Here is a 25,644-nt window from a genome sequence, read left to right on the forward strand (position 1 = left end):
AAAGAAGCTGCCTGCAATATGGGAGACCTTGATTCGATCCCTGGGTTGGGAAGATGCCCTGAAGAAGGGAACAGCTACCCACTCCAGGATCCTGGCCTGGAGAATTCCACGGACTGTATAATCCATGGGCTTGCGAGTCAGACACTACTGAGCAACTTTCACTTTAAAAAAAAAATGTTTTAAAAATTATTTTTAAAAGTTTTAAATAACACTGAACTCTTGCAGAATCACTGAAACTCCACAATTTGTGTTTCAGAGCTCCTGGTGGCCTATGTCTTTTGTTCTTATCACAGCAGCAGGAATGCACACACTTTACCAAGGTCTTATTTATCCTCTTGATGGATGCAAAGCCTACGAATACTCTCAGCTTAAGTAAAGGACTGAAAGGGAAACAAAGTACAAGTTTCCCTGTTTCCCCCCTTTTTTCTTTCTGTCGTGGTTTCCAGATCACTGATTGGCTAGTACAGGAAAAAGAGATGAGTAGGAAAGAGTATGACCCGGTTACTTGGTTATTCATGCTTCTTAGAACACCACTGCTTTCTTTCTGGATTTGAAGCAAGTAGTAGATATAACATGCTGACCTTGTAGTGACTTTTGAGTGTCACGAAACTCATGGGTCTCCCATAATTCTGTGCTCACACAGCATCATGACGATAAAGGTGGCAGCAAGGGAGCAAGGCCAGGGTCAGACATATTGTGCACAACTTCTCTGTCCTCCTGCACGTTCCATTGTTCACCAGACTTTAGGCAGAGAAAGACAAGCTCAAAGATAGCTGTATTAAGAATTTAAAGGTGTCTCCATGAAGCTACACTGATTTCTCTGTAGGAGGCTCCCAAGGCAGCGTTTTTTGTGTCTATGTTGTTGTACTGAAATATCAGTCATTGTTGTCCCTCTCTCTCTCCCTCACCCCACCCTTGTTCTCTCTTCCTTACCCTTTGTCCATTTTCCTGGTACTTCACCATCCTGGCCTAAGTTTGAAAATTGAAGCAGAAAGTAATTAGAAGTCTTGGGTGCTCTGAAATCACACTCTTCCCTCACATCAACTTCAATTTTGGCCAAAGCTTGTATGGCATATACAATTAAAATCAGTTCTTATTTGTGAATATCTCTGTGCTTAGTCACTCAGTCACATCTGACTCTCTGTGACCTCATGAGCTGTAGCCCGCCAGGCTCCTCTGTTACTGGGGATTCTCCAGGCAAGAATACTGGAGTGGGTTGCCATGCCCTCCTTCAGATCTTTCCAACCCAGGAATCGAACCCAGGTCTCCCGCATTGCAGGCAGGTTTTTTACCATCTGAGCCAACATGGAAGTGCTAAATATCTCTGTCGCTAAGAGTCAGACACGACTGAGCGACTTCACTTTCACTTTTTACTTTCATGCATTGGAGAAGGAAATGGCAACCCACTCCAGTGTTCTTGCCGGGAGAATCCCAGGGACGGGGGAACCTGGTGGGCTGCCGTCTATGGGGCCACACAGAGTCGGACACGACTGATTTGACTTAGCAGCAGCAGCAGTATCCCTTATTAAGAAACCCTCAGAGAGTGTCACCCCTGGGATTCCATATATGCTCTGACGTGCTGCAAATGTGTAAAAGACAAGGATTCCTGTTCCCTCTGGCTGCCTCCTCTGTTCCTCTCCATAGGGCCCCCAGCTGCAGTATTGTACAAGTGCTGCGGGTGTACAGTTTACATGGCTGGACATTGTCTGTAAATCTCTTGGTCCAAATTTCACTCATCTCACAGATACTTACTGTAAAATTTACATCCCTATAAATGACACATTTTTCTGTAACATAAACATATTCAGACTAGAAGATAACTTACTTTACAGATCTGTAAAGCATCTATGAACTTTGATGTTTTGAAAGGACATGGAAATACCATGCTTCATATGAAGTGTGTTCCTGCGAAGTTCTATGCAAATCAAAATGTTACAAATCAGATTTTAAGGGAATTCAAGGAATGTGATATTTAAATAAATATAGTGAGTATATTTGTAAAAGGATAATTGTTCTCCAATATGTGTTCTTTGGGCATTTATAGTTTTTATTTATGGAAATTTTCCTGTACATATGTTTAGATAAGCAAATCATTTTATTTATACCATTTATATCTTTTGCTCTGCTCTGAGTATCTGTAACAAAGCTATGAGGGCCTCCCAGGTGGGAGCCTCCCAGATCCTCTCTCCATGGAATTCTTCAGCAAAGAATATTGAAGGGTAGCCATTCCCTTCTCCAGGGGATCGTCCCAACCCAGGGATAGAACTGGGGTCTCCTGCATTTCAGGCAGATTCTTTATTGTCTGAGCCAGCAGGGAAGCCAGAGGAATGGGTTAATCCCTGAGTTGGAAAGATCCCCTGGAGAAGGAAATGGCAACTCACTCCAGTGAAAAATCCCATGAACAGAGGAGCCTGGTAGGCTATAGACCATGGGGGCTTAAAGAACTCTGACAGGGCTTAGAAACTAAATAACAGCAATGTATGTTGAAATGAGATATCCCAATAGAAAACAGAACACCATTCATGAACTTTTACAACATCACACAGTGTGATTGTGATATTATTAAATGAGACAGAAATAAAAGGTACTTTGTAAAGAAAAATCTTTTTACTTACAAACTTTTATTTTCTCCTGGTTGATATCACAGATTTCAAAAATGTGCAGATAAATTCTGGGCACCTATTTCAGAGCATCGTTGTGCATTTCTAAAACTGTGTATACATTTGGAAGTGGATATTTAAAATTATGCAGAAGGCTTCAGTCTGACTGCAGAACTTAGTTTGACTGCGTAATTATAAGTAGGTCGATGGCTGACCTTTGCTCAAGAATGACAATGTTTTCCAGACTACACCATTCATTTTTTTGCTACCATTTCCTAGGAAAATGTAAACTGCTAAGGAAAGCTGTGTTTTGTTTTGTTTTTTCATTTCCAGTCTAACCAAATGTACAGATATTTTTTTCATTCTCACTCCTGCAATTAAAATGTCAAAATTGAGGTCTGAAACTTTGCACATCACATCTATTTATTTGTATCAAGAAAGAGACATTCATTTTAAAAATAATGCAGAAGCAAGTTTTGTATTTTATTAACATGCTTTAATATTTTAGGTTGGAATTTATGGATGCTTTGCTGAGAATTATTTTATATTACAATTTATAGATCAGTTCAGTCAGTTCGGTCGCTCAGTCGTGTCCGACTCTTTGCGACCCCATGAATCACAGCACGCCAGGCCTCCCTGTCCATCACCAACTCCCAGAGTTCACTCAAACTCATGTCCATCAAGTTGGTGATGCCATCCAAACATCTCATCCTCTGTCGTCCCCTTCTCCTCCTGCCCCCAATCCCTCCCAGCATCAGAGTCTTTTCCAATGAGTCAACTCTTCGCATGAGGTGCCCAAAGTATTGAAGTTTCAGCTTTAGCATCAGTCCTTCCAATGAACACCCAGGACTGATCTCCTTTAGGATGGACTGGTCGGATCTCCTTGCAGTCCAAGGGACTCTCAAGAGTCTTCTCCAACACCACAGTTCAAAAGCATCAATTCTTCAGTGCTCAGATTTCTTTACAGTCCAACTCTCACATGCATACATGACCACTGGCAAAACCATAGCCTTGACTAGATGGACCTTTGTTGGCAAAGTAATACCTCTGCTTTTCAATATACTATCTAGGTTGGTCATAACTTTCCTTCCAAGGAGTAAGCGTCTTTTAACTTCATGGCTGCAATCACCATCTGCAGTGATTTTGGAGCCCCCAAAAATAAAGTCTGACACTGTTTCCACTCTTTCCCCATCTATTTCCCATGAAGTAATAGGACCAGATGCCATGATCTTAATTTTCTGAATGTTGAGCTTTAACCCAACTTTTTCACTCTCCTCTTTCACTTTCATCAAGAGGCTTTTTAGTTCCTCTTCACTTTCTGCCATAAGGGTGGTGTCATCTGCATATCTGAGGTGATTGATATTTCTCCTGGCAATCTTGATTCCAGCTTGTGCTTCTTCCAGCCCAGCGTTTCTCATGATGTACTCTGCATATAAGTTAAATAAGCAGGGTGACAATATACAGCCTTGACGTACTCCTTTTCCTATTTGGAACCAGTCTGTTCCATGTCCAGTTCTAACTGTTGCTTCCTGACTTGCATACAGGTTTCTCAAGAGGCAGGTCAGGTGGTCTGGTATTCCCATCTCTTTCAGAATTTTCCACAGTTTATTGTGATGCACACAGTCAAAGGCTTTGGCATAGTCAATAAAGCAGAAATAGATGTTTTTCTGGAACTCTCTTGCTTTTTCGATGATCCAGCGAATGTTGGTAATTTGATTTCTGGTTCCTCTGCCTTTTCTAAAACCAGCTTGAACATCAGGAATTTCACGGTTCACATATTGCTGAAGCCTGGCTTGGAGAATTTTAAGCATTACTTTACTGGCGTGTGAAATGAGTGCAATTGTGCAGTAGTTTGAGCAATCTTTGGCATTGCCTTTCTTTGGGATTGGAATGAAAACTGACCTTTTCCAGTCCTGTGGCCACTGCTGAGTTTTGCAAATTTGCTGGCATATTGAGTGAAGCACTTTTCACAGCATCATCTTTCAGGATTTGAAATAGCTCAACTGGAATTCCATCACCTCCACTAGCTTTGTTTTTAGTGATGCTTTCTAAGGCCCACTTGATTTCACATTCCAGGATATCTGGCTCTAGGTCAGTGATCACACCATCATGATTATCTGGGTTGTGAAGCTCTTTTTTTGTACAGTTCTTCTGTGTATTCTTGCCATCTCTTCTTAATATCTTCTGCTTCTGTTAGGTCCATACCATTTCTGTCCTTAATCGAGCCCATCTTTGCATGAAATGTTCCCTTGGTATCTCTAATTTTCTTGAAGAGATCTCCAGTCTTTCCCATTCTGTTGTTTTCCTCTATTTCTTTGCATTGATTACTGAGAAAGGCTTTCTTATCTCTCCTTGCTATTCTTTGGAACTCTACATTCAGATGCTTATATCTTTCCTTTTCTCCTTTGTTTTTTGCTTCTCTTCTTTCCACTTTGCTTTTTTGTGTTTCTTTTCCATGGGGATGATCTTGATCTCTGTCTCCAGTACAATGTCACAAACCTCCATCCATAGTTCATCAGGCACTCTGTCTATCAGATCTAGTCCCTTAAATCTATTTCGCACTTCCACTGTATAATCGTAAGGGATTTGATTTAGGTCATACCTGAATGACCTAGTGGTTTTCCCCACTTACTTCAATTAAAGTGTGAATTTGGCAATAAGGAGTTCATGATCTGAGCCACAGTCAGCTCCTGGTCTTGTTTTTGCTGACTGTATAGAACTGCTCCATCTTTGGCTGCAAATAATATAATCAGTCTGATTTTGGTGTTGACCATCTGGTGATGTCCATGTGTAGAGTCTTCTTTTATGTTGGAAGAGAGTGTTTATTATGACCAATGTGTTCTCTTGACAAAACTAGAGATACTTGAGTGGTATTCTGTGGTTATTAACATTGCTTGGAGGTTTGTTGGTTCCTAGAGAGGAGGAATAGATACCTTTCACATTAAAATACTGTAAGATTTATATTAATAACTATGAATAGTGATGGTGATAATATTGGTAGTGATATTTGTGCACATTGTGTGTGTGTGTACAGAAGTCAGTATCTACATTTTTTATTCTCAAGGTTTCTATTATTAAAAATTGACTCCTGTTAGCTGTATAGCCTGAAAATATCTGGAGAGACATTTATACAACCTCTTGTATTATATTATAGCTAGTTTCTAATTTTCCTGGTTTTGATTCCTAAATGGCACAGGTTATTAAAATGGCACTGATTTATTAAAGAGTTTTACTTTCAGAAATGAACATTACTACATTTAAATGTCACTAGGTTTTAGAGACATTCAAATGTGAGAAAAATCTTTAGATCAAAGAAATTCCATATGTATTTATATCCTCAAGTATATAATGAGCTCCTTAGGGCAGAAATTGATCATTTTAATTTCCTTTCATTATTTTCAGATGGTGAAAAAAATAGGCAAATCATTACTAATCAAAGAAATGTGACTTATGTTTCTAAAGCAGGTAGTTTTGCTTTGTTTTTTTATGGCTTTTAATTTTTTTTCAATTTTTCAATTTTATGTTTGGGTCTCTCCTTGTGGCATATGGGAATTTATTTTCCTGGCCGGGAATCAAACCTATGTCACCTTCACTGGCAGCATGGGGTCTTAGCTACGGGACCACCAGGGAAATCCTTAGCTTTATTTTTAAAGTCTGGATATTTGTAGTTTATGTAATTGTGGTGTGTGAAAATTATTGATTGCATCTAAAGGGCTAACTAGTATATATAAAATAAGTTACAAGGATATATCATAGATGAAAGAATATAGTTAATATTTTAGCCAGTATGTTAAATAACTATAAATGGAATGTAATCTTTAAAAAGTATGCATTATTTATTGTATACCTGTAACTTACATAATATTGTATGTCAATTCTACATCAATAAAGGAAAAAGAGCTCTGTACCGGCAACTTTGGTGCATCTCACTGTTGTGCATCTGAAGCTGAGCACAGCACTGAGAGGAAGGTTGTTCCAATTGTGGACCTCAGATGGGGTGGACACCTGCATTGATAGCACGAGCAGGTTCCAAGACATGGGACTCAGGGCTAACCACCTACATGAGACATGTCTGCAGCAATAAGCAGATGATCATGTGGGAGGTATTGTCATTAGCTATGCCAGTCAGTCTTTGCTTTGACAGCAGCTGAGATTTATATACCACAACAGCTTGTTCTGAAGTAACAGACTTCAAGTGGTAGGAGGGTTTTTAGAATCCTGCAGGAGCAATGGACATATTGGAATTCTGAATTCACACTGGGTCTTTGGTGCTTCTTTCTGGATGTATCTAGGGGAAAATGTGTTAGGTGGAAGGCTTGACAATGGGGATATGAGTATGAGTTGGGTGCAAGTGTCACACTTGAGAATGTTAGAGGACAGTTGTTATTCTTTATTGTTCAGTCGCTAAGTTGTATGGAACTCTTTGAGACCCCATGAACTGCAGCACACCAGGCCTCCCTGTCCTTCACTGCCTCCTGGAGTTTACTCAAACTCATGTCCATTGAGTCAGTGATGCCATCCAACCGTCTCATCTCCTGTCACCTTCTCCTCTAGCCCTCAATTTTCCCCAGCATCAGGGTCTTTTCCAGTGAGTTGGCTCTTTGCATCAGGTGGCCAAAGCATTGGAGCTTCAGCTTCAGCATCAGTAGTTCCAATGAATATTCAAGGTTGATTTCCTTTAGGATTGACTGGTTTGATCTCTTTGCTGTCCAAGGGACTCTCAAGAGCCTTCTCCAGATGACAGTTATTCACAGCTTAAACTGTAAATCAGGATATTCCAGTCTTTATATGTTAATGTACTTAATTTTCACAATAATATTAAGAAATGAAAAAGAAATGCTGTCATTATGCTACTTTGTAAATGAGAAGTCTTTGAATTAGAAAAGTTAAGTAGCTTTCCCAACATGAACCCAGGTTCATCTGATTCTAAATTCTAGACTTTTGAGTCCCATGCTTTACTATTTACAACAATCATTGTTCTCCTTTCTGAAGGAGATGGAGGGGATGTTTTTGTTGTTCATTCTCAGTCGTGTCCAACTCTGCAACCCCATGGACTACAGCACATCAGGCTTCCCTATCCTTCACTATCTCCCAGAGTTTGCTGAAACTCATGTTCATGGAGTTGGTGATGCCATCCAACCATCTCCTCCTCTGTCATTCCCTTATATTTGAAAATTATTTCTACTGTTTTCATCAGTGCTATTTTGGATGCCTTGTCTTGTTAACTTTTTCCTTGACTTGCCACAAGGGGGCATCCTTAGAATTCTGAGGACAGGTGGAAAAAAATGAACAGTGGGAAGAAATCCTTGATTTCCCCCTAGACTCAAAGTGTGAAAACCCCTAGATTCTCAAAGGGTCCACCTCAAACCACCAGCATTAGCATTACTGAGAACTTATTTAAAATGCATATTATTAGATTGCTCACCACTCTACTGTATCAAATCTCCAGGTATGGAGCCCAGTAATTTGTGAATGTATTAACACACCTTTCAGGTGATCCTCATTCATGGCAAAAATTTAGAACCAGTGATCTCTTGGTTTTCTTATAGCAAATGTGTGCTTTTATTCATTAGTATTACATAGTTTTTCTTTAATTTTCCTACTCTCTGAGAGCCACTGCTTTAAAATTGAATATCTTTTTCAAACTGAGGATTATGACCTGTAAATGTACACATTATCAATTTATGGACCTGTAGGGAGAATATATAAGAGAATATCAAAGTATGTTACACTTTGTAAAAGAAAAGTCCCTTTGTGAAATTCTGTCTTTACATAGATCATGATGTAATATGTGCGTCTTCCTGTCCATGGTGAAAAAGCTACTGAATGGTTTGAAAACAAAATTAGATACACTGTCTTTTTTTAAAAATGTATTTTACTGAAGTACAGTTGATTTACAATGTTGTGTTAATTTATGCTGTAAAGGAAAGTGATTCAGTTATACATATATTAATATATATATTATTTTCATATATTTTTTCCATTATGGTCTGTCACAGAATATTGAATATAATTCCCTGTGGTAATAAGTAGGACCTTATTATTTATCCATTCAACGTGTAATATTTTAAATTTGCTAATCCCAAACTCCCAATCCATCCCTCCCTTCCTCCCCTCCCCTTGAGAACAGCAAGTCTGCTGCATGAGTCTGCTTCTATTTCATTGATACATTCATTTGTGTCATATTTTAGATTACACAGATATAAGTAAAGTTATATTTGTTTTGTCTTTTCTTTAACATTTTTAAGTTATTGTCTTTCTTTAAAACTGTATTTTTTGTATTTAATTATTTATTTATTTTTGGCTGTGTTGGGGCTGCGTTGCTGCATGGGCTTTTCTCTAGTTGCAGGAAGTGGAGGCTGCTCTCTAGTTGCAACGTGCAGTCTTCTTATAGTGGTGACTTCTCCTGTTACAAAGCATCGGCTCTAGGGCACGTGGGCATCAGTAGGTGTGGCTTCTGGGTCCCAGAGCTTAGTGGCTCCATGGCATGTGTGATCTTCCCAGATCAGGGATCAAACCCATGTCTCCAGCATTGGCAGACAAATTCTTTACCATTGAGCCACCAGGGAAGTCCCTGTCCTTCCCCTCCTGACTTAACTTCAATTAGTATGATAATCTCTAGTTCCATCTATGTTGCTGCAAATGGCATTATTGCGTTTATTTTCATGACTGAGTAGTACCCTCATATGTGTGTGTGTGTGTGTGCCTTTGTGTATGGATATCAGTTCATTTCAGTTCAGTTCAGTTCAGTTACTCAGTCGTGTCCACTTCCTTGCAACCCCATGGACTGCAGCAGGCCAGGCTTCCCTGTCCATCACCAACTCCTGGAGTTTACTCAAACTCATGTCCATTGAGTCAGTGATGCCATCCAACAAGCTCATCCTCCATTGCCCCTTCTCCTCCTGCCCTCAATCTTTCCCAGCATCAGGGTCTTTTCATTTGAGTCAACTCTTCGCATCAGGGGGCCAAAGTATGGAGTTTCTGTTTCGTCATCAGTCCTTCCAATGAATATTCAGGGCTGATTTCCTTTAGGATGAATTGATTGGATCTCCTTGCTGTCCAAGGGACTCTCAAAAGTCTTCTCTAACACCACAGTTCAAAAGCATCAATTCTACGGTGCTCAACTTTCTTTATAGTCCAACTCTCACATCCAAACATGACTGCTGGAAAAACCATAACTTTGAGTAGATGGACCTTTGTTGGCAAAGTAATATCTCTGCTTTTTAATATGCGGTCTAGGTTGGTCATAACTTTTCTTCCAAAGAGCAAGCATCTTTTAATTTCATGGCTGCAGTCATAAATTACAGTGATTTTGGAGCCCCAGAAAATAAAGTCTGTCACTGTTTCCACTGTTTCCCCATCTATTTGCCATGAAGTGAGGACTGGATGTCATGATCTTCGTTTTCTGAATGTTGAGTTTTAAGCCAACTTTTTCATTCTCCTCTTTCACTTTCATCAAGAGGCTCTTTAGTTCTTCACTTTCTGCCATAAGGGTGGTGTCATCTGCCTATCTGAGGTTATTGATATTTCTCCTGGCAATCTTGATTCCAGCTTGTGCTTCATCCAGTCTGGCATTTCTCATGATGTACTCTGCATATAAGTTAAATAAGCAGGGTGACAATATACAGTCTTGACATACTCCTTTCCCAATTTGGAACCAGTCTATTGTTCCATGAACAGTTCTGTTGCTTCTTGACCTGTTTACAAATTTCTCAGGAGGCAGGTCAGGTGGTCTGGTATTCCCATTTATTGAAGAATTTTCCACAGTTTGTTGTGATCCACACAGTCGAAGGCTGTGGCATTGTCAATATAGCAAAAGTAGATGTCTTTCTGTAACTCTCTTGCTTTTTTGATGATCCAGCAGATGTTGGCAATTTGATATTTGGTTCCTCTGCCTTTCCTAAATCCAGCTTGCCTATTTGGAAGTTCACGGTTCACATACTTTTGCAGCCTGGCTTGGAAAATTTTGAGCATTACTTTGCTAGCATGTGAGATGAGTGCAATTTTGCAACCCCACCATACAGCCTCCAGAACTTATACAGGACTGGGAAACAGACTCTTGGAGGGCACAAACAAAACTTTTCATGTATGTGTATAGGCTTCCCCAATGACTCTGCCTGCAACACAGGAGATATAGGAGATGGAAGTTCAATACCTGGGTCAGGAGCATTCCTTGGAGAAGGAAATGGCAACCCACTCCAGATTCTTTCCTGAAAAGTTCCATGGACAGAGGAGTCTGGTGGGCTACAGTCTAAAGGATTGCAAAGAGTTGAGTACAACTGAGCAAATAAGCATGTGCACACGTGCACAAACACGTATATGACATCTTATTTTTCCATTTATCTGGTGATGAACATTTAGGTTGCTTCCATGTCTTGGCTATTGTAAATATTGCTTCTGTGAACATTGAGGTGCATATATCTTTTCAAATTAGAGTTTGCTCTGAATGTATGTCCAGGACTAGAATTTCTGGATCACAGGCAACTCTATGTTTAGTTTTTTGAAGAACCTTCATGTTCTCTATAGTAGTTGCACCAGTTTATATTCCTATCAACAGTGTAGGAAGATTTCCTTTTCTCCATACCCCCTCCAGAATTTGTTATTTGTAGACTTTTTAAAGATGATCATCCTGACAGGTGTGGGATGGTAAAAATGAGATACAGTCTTGATAATATATCGCCATGACAGTGCCTGAGCTGAGAAGGATGAAGTGAATATAGGAGGAATGTTCATCTTAGCAGGTTAGAATACAGAGAAGGAACTTCGTCATGGAGTTCAGTACTGTAGTGAGGGTGTATACTGCTTACAAACAAAGCAAAAACAGATAAACATACAAACATCCCTAAGAATTCTGTAGCCCAGAATGAAATTTCCTGTGCAGTCTAGTAGGAGATAACTAATTTACTTTGACCTTAAGGGAAATATTTATTCCCAAACTATTTTAATCTAGGATTACTAAATATACTCCACTAATAAAAAATCTGACTGCATAAATATCTTCCTGCTGGAAAATGTTTACTGCATTAGGAATTCAGGTAACCCCATCATTAAGAAGGCATATTTTCCATTACATGCAGCAACATATGGAATCCTGGCTTATTTGTCTCTCAAAGTTTAGTTTGGGGAACTCTGCTACCAGGAGGTAAATGCATCTAGAGAATAAAAGCATCATAGTCTCTGGAGAGGAGAAACCCACTGAGACCCTATTTCAAAGTAATCCAGAGTGATTCTGTTTTTTAAACTGTTTTTTCTTTTCCTCAGCTTGGCCATTGATCATTTGGGTATAAGGTCCCTGCGCTAAATGCAGTAAGGCAGGCTTACATAAAACAAATTTAGATTTGTTTTTCATTAAGGGGCTAATAGGATCAGAAGAAAACACATATATTTTAATAAAAGTCACAGAAAAACAAATCAGAGTCATAAAAACATCATGGAAACCAAATTTCCACCATCTGTGCACACACTATATTTAGCAGTGCCCTACCTGGGTGGCAAAAAAATTATCTGATCTTGATATTCTCAGATCAATATGCACAATGATATTGCCATCAAAGAAACCAATAAGGTCCACAGCAAAGCCCCCCAAAACACACTTTGTATCTTATATGTGAAGTGTCTAACATCCAGATAAATATCATATGATTGAATACTGACTCCAATAATTGCTAGTAGAGTGAGTTCAGGGGGAAACATCGCTTGTCCTTTTAACCTCCAATTTCTTTTTCAACAAAATACAGATAGGGAGGAACTGAGAATAATAACTGAAGAGTGTAAAAATGTATAAGGATTAAATGAAATATATAGAAAACACTTGGAACCATGCTTGAAATATAGTAAGCCTTTATAAAAGATGCCTACCATTATTTTTTTCAATCAGTAGTTGTTACAATGAAAATTTAACCACAGCCAGAAAACCCACTTTCCCTAAACTATTTCATTCCTTTTTTAAAAAACATCTACCATGTACCAACCCTAGGCAATGGGTGCTGAAATGAATAAAATATGCTTTCTACTTTTCAGAAGCTCATTTTCTACCAAAGGACCTGCAAGCTAATAACTATAAGCAATATGATGGAAACTCTGATATGCCACATAAAAATGTTAAAGGAAACACAGTTAGAAAGCTTGAAGTAAAAGTTCCAGAGAGAAGCTGCATCTTGGTCAGGGTCCAGGGGCACACACAGGATTGGAGACACATGACTGAAGCCCTGAGCAAACACGAAACACCAGAACATAAGTTCCAAGATTGCACCTTTCTTCTCTTCAACTCATGATTTCTTGTCTTCTATTAGCAACAACCTGGGGCTCTTGAGAAAGACATAAGCAGCGTGAAGACCTTAATTCAGTGTTTACAGCAGCAGTTATAAAAATGTGGCCCATGGAGCCCTAGGGGGTCTTTAAAATTCTTTTAATAGGTTTGTCAGCAAAGACTATTTTCTTAGAAATACTAAGATATTTTTGTCCTTTTTTCCTGTGCTCATATTTTCCCTGATGATGCAAAAACAGTAACGGATGAACTGTTGGTGCTACAGCCTGAGTCAGCATAGTGGCACCAAAGTCTATTAATAGCCAGGATATTCTTCACTTAAATTGCTCTGAAGAAGAAGTGAAATTATTACATTAAATCTTAACTCCTTTTTATATTTGGGGCAATTAAACCAGAAGTATACATAAAACACATCTATTGCAAATAAGAGTATGATAGTTGCCTCAAGAAAAAACACATACTTGCTTGTTTGAGTTACAAGCTAAGTCAACCACCTTTTTATAAAAATAATAAAATACAATTTTTAGTTGAAAAGAACTAAAAACAGATAACCATGTTTAGACTTTGATGTTCAGACATTGTTTTTTTCAAATTGGTGTGAAGGAAACGTATCACTTCTAAATTTGGTAGAGCAGACTACTAAGGGAATGTAAGATGATGTTGTAAAGGAAGTTTGAGGTCAGGTTGCAAAATATTAAGGAGTTCAAGCAGTGTTCAGTAGGAAAATGTGAAAACACACACACACACACACACTAAAACTTAGGAGCAGGGAAGATCAAACTGACATTCTAGAGTAGCAATGGTTTGGTCAATGGTTTGGTGTTGAGAGATTGGGTCATGAACTAGGAAGCTACTGCTGCAAACCAGGTGCAGGAAGGTGAAGGTGTGGAGGAGACACGTGGCAAGAATGTGGTAGAGTGAAGGCACAATCTGATAGTACTAGGTTAGCCACAAGGGCATGTTGCTAGTTTGTGTTCCATTTTAGTATCTCACTTGAGAATAATTGTCAATTCTTACATATTGATAAACAAAGATAATTGAGATTTATGTTTAACAACTTATAATTCATCCACCATCGTTGTTTGTGTTCTGTTGTGCTTGAACTGTTTGTATTTTTATTTTTTGTCTTTGGTGCTACTTCTTTTGTGATGTTAAAACATTCAGGTAGCCATGACATAAAGGGGCAACTGTGTACTAGATAAACACAAGAGACTAAACAAACACAAAAGATGCTCCCCAAACAGAATTAGGTCTGCAGCAGAAAACAGATGACACATTTGAGTTAATAATTCAAGACTTTTTACTTACACAATAATTATACTAAAATTTGGTGGCAGGACTGGATGAAGCACAAGCTGGAATTAAGATCGGCATGAGAAATTTCAAACCTCAGATACGCAGATGACACCACCCTTATGGCAGAAAGCAAAGAAGAGCTAAAGAGCCTCTTGATGAAGTGCAAGAGGAAAGTGAAAAAATGGGCTGAAAACTCAACACTCAAAGGACGAAGATCATGGCATCGGGTCCCATCACTTCATGGCAAATAGATGGGGAAACAATGGAAACAGTGACAGACTTTATTTTGGGGGGCTCCAAAATCATTGCAGATGGTGACTGCAGCCATGAAATTAAAAGACTCACGCTCCTTGGAAGAGAAGCTATGACCAAGCTTGACAGCATATTAAAAAGCAGAGACATTACTTTGCCAATAAAGGTCCATCTAGTCAAAGCTATGGTTTTCCCAGTAGTCATGTATGGATGTGAGAGTTGGACTGTAAAGAAAGCTGAGGCTCTCTATACCAACGCATTCAACAGACAACCGCATCTTTGGTGCTGTGCCAGCCACATCTCTGAGACAAGATGGTGAAGGTTGGAGTGAACGGATTTGGCCTATTTGGGCGCCTGGCCATCAGGGCTGCTTTTAACTCTGGCAAAGTGGACATCGTCGCCATCAATGACCCCCTTCATTGACCTTCACTACATGGTCTACATGTTCCAGTATGATTCCATCCATGGCGAGTTTCACGACACAGTCAAGGCAGAGAATGGGAAGCTTGTCATTGATGGAAAGGCCATCACCATTTTCCAGGAGCAAGATCCCGCCATCATCAAGTGGGGTGATGCTGGTGCTGCCTATGTGGTGGAGTCCACTGGTGTCTTCACTACCATGGAGAAGCCTAGGGCTTACTTGAAGGGTGGAAACCAAGAGGGTCATCATCTCTGCACCTTCTACCGATCCCCCCAAGTTTGTGATGGGCGTGAACCACGAGAGGTATGACAACTCCCTCAAGATTGTCAGCAATGCCTCCTGCACCACCAACTGCTTGGCCGCCCTGGCAAAAGTCATCCATAACTACTTTGGCATCGTGGAGGGACTCATGACCACCATCCACGTCATCACAGCCACCCAGAAGACCGTGGATGGGCCCTCCGGGATGCTATGGCGTGATGGCCGAGGGGCTGCCCAGAAAATCATCCCTACTTCTACCGGTGCTGCCAAGGCCATGGGCAAGGTCCTCCCTGAGTTCAACGGGAATCTCCCCTGCGTGGCCTTCCATCCCCACCCCCAAGGTGTCCATTGTGGATCTGACCTGCCACCTAAAGAAACCTGCCAAGTATAATGAGATCAAGATGGTGAAGATCAAGGTGGTGAAGCAGGCATTGCAGGGCCCCCTCAAGGGCATTCTAGGCTACACTGAGGACCAGGTTGTCTCCTGAGACTTTAGCAGCGACACTTACTCTTTACCTTTGATGCTGGAGCTTGTATTGCCCTCAGTGACCACTTCATTAAGCTCATTTCATGGTACGACAATGAATTAGGCTACAGCAACAGGGTGGTGGACCTCATGGTCCACATGGCCTCCATGGAGTAAGGTCCCTGGACTCCCAGCCCCAGCAAGAGCACGAGAGGAAGAGATAATACTCAGCTGCTGGGGAGTCCTTGCCCCATCTCGATCCTCACCACACTGAGAATCTCCTGACCTCCAAACGGTTTCCATCCCTGAAGCCCTGAGGAAAGGGAGGGGCTTAGGGAAACTTGCTTTGTTGTGTACCATCAATAAAGGATCCTATACCCCCCCCCCAAAAAAAAAAAGAGCTGAGAGACAAAGAATCGATGCTTTTGAATTGTGGTGTTGGAGAAGACTCTTGGGAGTCCCTTGGACAGCAAGGAAATTCAACCAGTCCATCCAAAAGGAAATAAGTCCTGAATATTCATTAGAAGGACTGATCTGAAACTCCAATACTTTGGCCACCTAATGGGAAGAGCTGACTCATTGGAAAAGACCCTATGCTGGGAAAAATTGAAGGCAGGAGGAGAAGAGGACATCAGAGGATGAGATGATTGGATGGCATCACCAACTTGATGGACATGAATTTGAGTAAACTCCAGGAGCTGGTGATGGACAGGGAAGCCTGGTGTGCTGCAGTCCATGGGGTTGCAAAGAGTTGGACATGACTGAGCAATTGAACTAACTAACTTGGTGTCAGGGCAGGAAAAATATACAGAATAGTTTGATAATCCTGATTTCTTATGACAGTAGAGAAGTTAGGAGACCTAATTCTAAAATGGGAGAAAAAGTTCCACAAAGGGAAAAATGGTGTGGAGAAGATTAGTGGCTTTTGAAAGAAGGACACAGATTATGTGCTATAGAAGGAGTTAAGTAAAAAAAATATATGACCTTACTCCTGTCTCTCTTTTCAGTCTTCACTTGGGGCTCTGAATGGCCAAACTCACGGAGAATCTGAATTTCACTGATATATCAGCCCCAGGGCAGACAGCAAGGTAGAAAGGGTAGACACATCTAATTGTATAAGCAGAAGGCCAAGCTAGTTTACTTTGAGAATGTTTGACTTCACAAAAGCCAGCATCAGATGAGATGGCAGAACAAAACCTGTAATATGATAATTTACATATCTAAATTAAATATACATATATATTGCCTGGAGAAACCCCATGGACAGAGGATCCTGGTGGGCTACAGTTCATGGGGTTGCAAAGAGTCAGATACAGTGTGTATATAATACACACATATATATGTGTATTTCACTTTGTATAATAATTGGTTTAAAGTCAGCAGTCACAAGAACTAAGATTCTTAATCAAATTACCAGAAACACAATATCCCTCTAGAGCAGGGTTTCTCAACCTCCACACTATCCATATTATGGCAGGATGGTTCTTGGTTGTGGAGGCTATCCTGTAATTTGTAAGATGTCTAGCAGCCACCCTGGCCTCCACTCACTAAATGCCTCTGGCACCTGACCTGCCCAGTGGTGACAACCAAAAATGTCTCCAAATACTGTCAAAAATCTCCTGTGGGGTTTGGGGGGAAAGACACCCTTCAGTCATTCTTCCTTCACTGAGAAGCATTAAACCTTCAGTCTAGGCCTCCAGAGAACACTAGACCGTGCAGTCCATTTCAACATAGTAACTTGAGTAATCTAAGATGAACCTGTGTAGATTATACTAAATCTCACTCAAGAAGATTAGCTTGATTAATTTAAATATGCTTCCAGGTATATTTAAATACACAATCCCCAGGTCTAGAAAAAGAAAATATATTTAATTTTGAAAATCACAAAGGTATATATAAATATATATACATTTATAAAATGTATGTATGGAAGAGCGAGAGATTCAAGGCTTTAGTTAAAGGAGCTGCCATGTCAGAAGTCATATCATTCATAATCACTTCCATTTCATTATCACAGAAGTTTTTGACATTGTCAAGTGGACTGTGAAAAAGTGAACTGTCTGGTACTGGACCTACATTTGAAATGTCAGTGACAGCTGGCAGCTTGTTTGAGGTGGCTGTAACATAGGATAAGGACATCCCAGAAGCCATGTCTTTGGCAGTTCTTGGAAGGAGACTGTACTGAAGAGAAAAAAGATTTTCATATCTGTCTCTCAACCCAGACTCCCAGCTCTTAGGTAAGAGGGACGTCTCTGCTTGTTAAAACCGATAGCTTCTGATTAAAAACAGGAAAGGAATCATTTGACCTGATCAGTGGGGGCCAGAATTATCAAGAAAAGTAATCAGGGAGAAACAGGGTTTTAGGAACAAATACTACTTAATCTCCATTGCTTTTTGCCTCTCTTCTTTTCACAGCTATTTGTAAGGCCTCCTCAGACAGCCATTTTGCTTTTTTGCATTTCTTTTTCTTTGGGATGGTCTTGACTCCTGTCTCCTGTACAATGTCATGAACCTCCATCCATAATTCATCAGGCACTCTGTCTATCAGATCTAGTTCCTTAAATCTATTTCTCACTTCCACTGTATAGTCATAAGCAATTTGATTTAGGTCATACTTGAAAGGTCTAGGGGTTTTTCCCACTTTCTTCAATTTAACTCTGAATTTGGCAATAAGGAGTCCATGCTCTGAGCCACAGTCAATGACTAGTATTGTTTTTGCTGACTGTATAGAGCTTCTCCATCTTTGGCTGCAAAGAATATAATCAATCTGATTTTGGTGTTGACCATCTGGAGATGTCCTTGTGTAGAGTCTTCACTTGTGTTGTTGGAAGAGGGTGTTTGCTATGACCAGTGCATTCTCTTGGCAGAACTCTATTAGCTTTTGACCTGCTTCATTCTGTACTCCAAGGCCAAATTTGCGTGTTAACTCCAGGTGTTTCTAGACTTCCTACTTTTGCATTCCAGTCCCCTATAATGAAAAGGGCATCATTTCGGGGTGTTCTAGAATGTCTTGTAGATCTTCATAGAACCGTTCAACTTCAGCTTCTTCAGTGTTACTGGTCAGGGCATAGACTAGGATCACCGTGATATTGAATGGTTTGCCTTGGAAACGAACAGAGATCATTCTGTCGTTTATGAGATTGCATCCAAGTACTGTATTTTGAACTCTTTTGTTGACCATGATGGCTACTCCATTTCTTCTAAGGGATTCTTGCCCACAGTAGTAGATATAATGGTCATCTGAGTTAAATTCACCCATTCCAGTCCATCTTAGTTCGCTGATTCCTAGAATGTCTATGTTCACTCTTGCCATCTCCTGTTTGACCACTTCCAATTTGCCTTGATTCATGGACCTAACATTCCAGGTTCCTATGCAATATTACTCTTTACAGCATCAGACCTTGCTTCTATCACCCACCCATCCAACAACTGGATGTTGTTTCTGCTTTGGCTCTATCACTTCATTCTTTCTGGAGTTATCTCTCCAGTAGCATATTGGGCACCTACTGACCTGGGGAGTATATCTTTCAGTATCCTATCATTTTGCCTTTTCATACTGTTCATGGGGTTCTCAAGGAAAGAATACTGAAGTGGTTTGCCATTCCCTTCTCCAGTGGACCACATTCTGTCAGACCTCTCCACCATGACCGCCCATCTTGGGTGGCCCCACACGGCATGGCTTACTTTCATTGAATTAGACAGGGCTGTGGTCCAGGTGAACTTCCAGATGTTCAAGCTGGTTTTAGAAAAGGCAGAGGAACCAGAAATCAAATTGCCAACATCTGTTGGATCATCAAAAAAGCAAGAGAGTTCCAGAAAAACATCTATTTCTGCTTTATTGACTATCCCAAAGCCTTTGACTGTGTGGATCACAATAAACTGTGGAAAATTCTGAAAGAGATGGGAGTACCAGACCACCTGACCTGCCTCCTGAGAAACCTGTATGCAGGTCAGGAAGCAACAGTTAGAACTGGACATGGAACAACAGACTGGTTCCAAATAGGAAAAGGAGTACGTCAAGGCTGTATATTGTCACCCTGCTTATTTAACTGATATGCAGAGTACATCATGAGAAACACTGGGCTGGAAGAAGCACAAGCTGGAATAAATATTGCTGGGAGAAATATCAATAACCTCAGATATGCAGATAATACCACCCTTATGGCAGAAAGTGAAGAAGAACTAAAAAGCCTCTTGATGAAAGTGAAAGAGGAGACTGAAAAAGTTGGCTTAAAGCTCAACATTCAGAAAACGAGGATCATGGCATCTGGTCCCATCACTTCATGGGAAATAGATGGGGAAAGAGTGGAAACAGTGTCAGACTTTATTTTTGGGGGCTCCAAAATCACTGCAGATGGTGACTGCAGCCATGAAATTAAAAGACACTTACTCCTTGGAAGGAAAGTTATGACCAATCTAGATAGTATATTGAAAAGCAGAGATATTACTTTGCCTACAAAGATTCATCTAGTCAAGTGTATGGTTTTTCCAGTCATCATGTATGGATGTGAGAGCACCGAATAATTGATGGTTTTGAACTATGGTGTTGGAGAACACTCTTGAGAGTTCCTTGGACTGCAAGGAGATCCAGCCAGTCCATTCTAAACGAGATCAGTCCTGGGTGTTCTTTGGAAGGACTATGCTAAAGCTGAAAGTCCAATACTTTGGCCACCTGATGCGAAGAGTTGACTCATTGGAAGAGACCCTGATCTGGGAGGGATTGGGGGCAGGAGGAGAAGGGGACAGCAGAGGATTAGATAGCTGGATGGCATCACCGACTCAATGGACGTGAGTCTGAGTGAACTCCGGGAGTTGGTGATGGACAGGGAGGCCTGGTGTGCTGCGATTCATGGGGTCGCAAAGAGTTGGATATGACTGAGCGACTGAACTGAATTGAACTGAACTGAATTAATATTTTGTACTTGCTTCGTAAATCAATTTTTTTCACTGGAAGTACTATGAAAGTAAACTGCTCTCTTGGTTTCCATTATGATCATTTGCTTTGAAGTGTAGGACAAACAGAAGAATTCCTGTTTGTAAAAATAAAGATAGTTCTAATAATCAATTTGAAAATAGTATGCATTTCTGCATCATAAATCTTCATCTCTCTTAGCTCATCTGTGATGTGTTTGCTCATTTGAGTGTTGGGTTTTTGCTTGTGTCTGAGGGGTATTTGTTTGTTGTTATTTATATCTGGGTTGGCATCTCCATCAGTGAGACACAAACTCTGGATTTGATATGCCTCATCCTTCACAACTTCTTTTCTGTCCTTTATTAATACAGAGGCTGAAAAAAACAGTACTCATCCTTCAAGCCCACCTACCAAAGATAGTTTGCTTAGGTTTAAACAATTAGATGTAATTGAAAGTTGCCTATTGGGGCTTTCAAGATCCCTGTTTTAAAAGGATTAAATTAGCTGACATATCTCTCTTATCTTTTGCTCTCTTCTTTCTCTTCTGTGGGTAATCTATGGCTCTGGAAGTACACCATCCTTTTAGTAACCATAAAGTAAAAATCTTGAGAACAAATTACCTGAATGAAAAAGTAGAAGCTGGATTTGCTTTCCTTGGTTTCCCTGTGGCATTGCTATTCTTCTTTACTAGCTGGGACTCACTAGTCTTTGTTTTATAAGATTATTAAATTACACTTTTTTTTCTTATGTTGAGACATGATTTTGGGGGGTTTTATATCATTGGCAGATGAGCAAATTAATCTAGGGAATAAGACTATCCTTAAGTTAATTGAGAAGCAGTTATATATCAGGCCAGTGGTCATTCAGAGAATGTGAATTTGTAGAAATTTACAGAAAATCTTCAGCAGTCACTGGACTTCCCATGAATCAAGACATGGAAGGTAATGTAATCATATCAGTGCATTAAGATATGGAGAATGTTTACATCTTACTCATATTGCACACATATTTTGTCTGTTTCATATTCATTGTATAAAATATATAAATATGAATATATTTATTTCACTGGAATATAGGAGAGGAACATAAAAGGAAAGAAAATAGCTAACATTTTTCTATGTGGCAGAAATTATAAGGGACACTTTAAAAGCACATCATTTAATCTTTACAAGAACTTTATAGCATATGACTTATTATCTCGTGTTTTAGAGGAGAAAACTGGCATTTCCAGAGGTTAGGAAATGTGTCCATGGTTTTCAAATTAGCAAGTAAAATTACTCAAATTCCTCAAGTCAGATTTATTCCCCTAACACTTTACTGAAAGTGCTGTTGTCAAGGCCCCAAATAGCCTAAGCATTTTTGCTAAAATGAAGTCCTTTCTCTGTTCCCTTTTTGAGTTCTCATCAACATTCGCTACATGAATTTCCCACTTCTTCTCCCTGAATTCTGTCCTTCACCAGGTTTCTCATTATATTCACCTATTTCATTTCTCCCACTAGATTTGTTGTTACTTCATAGTCTTTGTAGTTTCCTGTGATATTTCCTTGTTAGCTTTACCATCTGGAAAGTTGAAATGACCTAGAGCTCAGGTTTTAGACCTCTTTTCTATCTTCTTCACTCTATTTGAAGATCTGACTCGATGGCCTGGCTTTAAATGTTATTTAAAAGTGGTTACTCACAAAGTTATCTTTCAAACTCAGTCTTTACTCCAGAAATTCAACTTGAGTAGCCAGTGGGATATTTGACAGACTCACTTGGAGGCCTTCCTCTTCCTCTTCCCATGTTTTCTCCATCTTAGTAAATGTCAGCAACTCCCTTGGAGTATCTCAGACCAAAGCCTGGGCTTCATTCTTGACCTTAATCTTTCCCTTGCACCTGACATTCAATCTATTTGTAAATTATTACAATTCTCCTTCAAAGCACTATGTAGCATCTATAATGGAGTCATTTGGTGCCAGCTCTTCTATTAGCATCTTAGTTCAAGTCCCCATTCTTTCTTGGGTCAGTCCCAAATTATCTCTCCAGTTATATCTTTACTCCCTTTGCTATTTTCCTTTAACTGCTTCAGCAAATCACCACAAATGTGGTGGCTTAAACCAGTACAGATTTTATTATATTTCTGGAGGTGCAATGTCAAAATGGGTCTCACTGGGTAAAATCATGCAGTCAGCAGGAACACAATCCCTCCTGAAACTCTAGATGAGAATCTGTCCTCTTGCCTTTTTCATCTTCTAGGAAATTTGGCTGTGACTCCCTCTTCCATCTTCAAAGCCATCAGCATAGCACCTTCAGATATGTCTCTGACTCTGGCCTCCCTTCCTTCATCTTTTAAGGACCCTGGTGATGACATTGAACCCATCTGGATAATCCAGTCTAATCTCCTCTCAAGATCCTTAATACAATCACACCTTCAAAGTCCTTTTTTTTTTTTTTTTTTGCAATATAAGGTGGCATGTGGCAAGGCATTATTCTGTCTACCACAGTCCTTTACAGTTTATTCTTCACACAGTGGTCAGCGTGTAAACTGTTCAGAGCCCCCCACGTACTTTTCAATCAACTTCCTTCTCACTGTTCAGGGGTGGCGTGGTATCAGCAAGCCTGTGCTTGCATGCTTGCATCCTTCAAAGGCAGTCTCAGTTTCTTCCAGCCTTCTGTTAATGTCACTGGTTTTCAAACCAGCTAAGGGGACTCATTGTTCTGGTATCAGACCGTAGGGCTGAGGTTCCTAACATATGGCTGGAACCCCTCACTCCCCAGGGAGAATCCCCCTGCCCATGATATCTCCCTCCTTTTCTGTGTCTCCTGGTAAGGGCATGGGTCCTGACCCAATCACTTTTCTGCCTTTCTACCTTGCTCCCTGTGGATCTTTCTTTACAACCTTGGTTGTAGAGGAGCCTTTCTGTCCATCTCCAGGTTGTTTTCAGCAAGAGCTGTTCTACATATTCATGTATTTTGATGTGTTCATGGGGCAAGGTGAACAGACCCACACATGTACATGCAGTTTCCACAGTTGCAATCAACATGTGCATGAAACTTATGCTTTTAAAATAAATAAAACTTTGCCCTGTGTCTGTGGTCTTTATAAGTGATTATGTTGAATTACTCTGTTGATAATCTACAATTCGCTATGCCGTTACTTTGTATTATATCTTTCTGTTGTCCTAATTATATGGATAATTATATGTCTGCTTATCTACTCATTTCCTTATACTTTATTTTATTGGAGATAAGCTTATAATAAATTTTGAACACACTATAGGAACAATAATAATATGTATTTTATGGCTTTTGCTTTGTGTTTTATCTTTTTTTCTTAAGATATTTTATCAATTTAAACACTGCCTTAAAAAAATGTACATGATGTCACAAGCATCAAGAGCTTACAAAGAGTATCTTGTTTACTAAGTAATCTGGGAGTCAGCTCACTTTCAGTGCTTGAATTAGCCAAGAATCAATTTATTTGAATGTCACCCTTCAGTTCATTTCTCTCTTTAGGATTTGCTAAATCTGACTCTACCATGAGTTCAAAGCTTTGCTTTCTCTGGTTTTTAAATTATGTATAATACCTGTATAATAAGATTACTACTGAAGCAAATTTTGAAATTCAGATCAGAGTTGGATTTGATTTCAAACATATATGCTAGAATGGCATTCTTCTTGCCACCATTTTGAATGTTTTAGAGGCAAGAATGAAAGTAAAACAGAATGTGTTGCCTGTGACTCTGTATATATTTTATAAAGAGAACTAAGGAAAACCTGTTTCGTAACACTTGAACTCTTATCCATTTCTCAACTGTGAGTGAATCAAGAGAGTAGAAATCACACTGTTAGAGAGATGTATTTGGAGAACTGTTCTGTGCTCTGAGTCCCTATGCACAGAGGGAAATAAGGCAGCCGCCTTCTGTCCCCTTGTTTAGCTTCAAAGGTTCCACATGATTAAGCTTAAAATACAGTCCCTATAGTGATAATAACGAAGAACTGATGACTGACACAAATCTAAAAAAAATTTAAAAAGGTCATTAACTCAGTCAGCCTCTGTTCTGAGGAACCTAAATGGCAAGACATTGGTGATAGTTCCCAGAAAGTAAGTCTTGTTAGAATTACCCGCACTGCCAGCATTAGGGAAGGCTAAGTCTGCCTAATTTAAGAGTTAATATCTAAACACTTGAGTATTTAGAGTAATGCTCTAAATGCCTTGCCTACTTGAAATACTTAGTGTGGGACAATTTTGGTTCACAGAGTGATTAAAATATAGAAATAAATAAATGTAAATTGCAATTCAAACTAACATGTTCTGTCTTTTAAACTGCAGCAGCGTATTTGTAGTGATTTTAGTAGCACGAAGCAGCTGGGGGAAAATCACGTATAGTTACACAGAGCTAGATTGAGCTACAAAGTTAACAGTTTGAAGAACATCCAAGATGGGTGTTTTGCAAGACCTTTATAACTGCGAAATGTTTTTTTGTCAATTTCCAATTTTCTTCAGGCTCTCACCCACCTCTCCATCAGATATTCCATCTATATAAAGTTTAATCATAATCTTAGCTTTTACATGTTTTTCAATAAAGAGACATAGATTTCATCACATCATGAGATTTGAAGTGAATTAAGTAAGGCACAAAATCCTTTGGATTTGCCTGTTGGGCATTTAGCTAGGATCTCTCATGGCTTAAGGACCCACTTCTCCAATCATTCTCACAGAGCATACGATTAACAGAAGTTCAAATGGCTGCATACAAAGAGTGTGTTCAGTCAATGGGGTCTGACTCTTTGCGACCCCATAAACTGGGACCTGCCAGGCTCCTCTGTCCATGGAATTCTCCAGGCAAGAAAACTAGAGTGGATAGCTATTCCCTTCTCCAGGGGATCTTCCCAACACAGGGATCGAACCTGGGTCTCCCATATTACAGGATTAATCTCTGGGTTGGGAACATCCCCTGGAGAAGGGAATGGCTACCCATTCCAGTATTCTTGCCTGGAGAATTCCATGGACAGAGGAGCCTGGACGGCTACTGTCCATGGGCTCACCAAGAGTTGGATACAACTGAGTGACTTTCACGTCATTCAAATGTTTTACAGTATTGTGTTAGTTTCAGGAATACATCATAGTGATTCTGTATTTGTGCAGATTATTTTCCAGTATAGATTATTATAAGATAATGGATATAA

The 25,644-nt window shown here is 39.8% G+C and overlaps 1 long non-coding RNA gene and 1 pseudogene across 1 annotated transcript in view; both read left to right on the forward strand.

The window, feature by feature from the left end:
- Positions 1–25,644, forward strand: part of LOC133241100 (uncharacterized) — a 68,049-nt gene that overhangs the window by 9,805 nt on the left and 32,600 nt on the right. The gene's annotated exons all lie outside the window — the stretch shown is intronic.
- Positions 14,685–15,777, forward strand: LOC133241099 (glyceraldehyde-3-phosphate dehydrogenase-like; annotated as a pseudogene).

The sequence above is a fragment of the Bos javanicus genome, chromosome 29 (genome assembly GCF_032452875.1).
Source record: "Bos javanicus breed banteng chromosome 29, ARS-OSU_banteng_1.0, whole genome shotgun sequence".
NCBI lineage: Eukaryota > Metazoa > Chordata > Mammalia > Artiodactyla > Bovidae > Bos > Bos javanicus.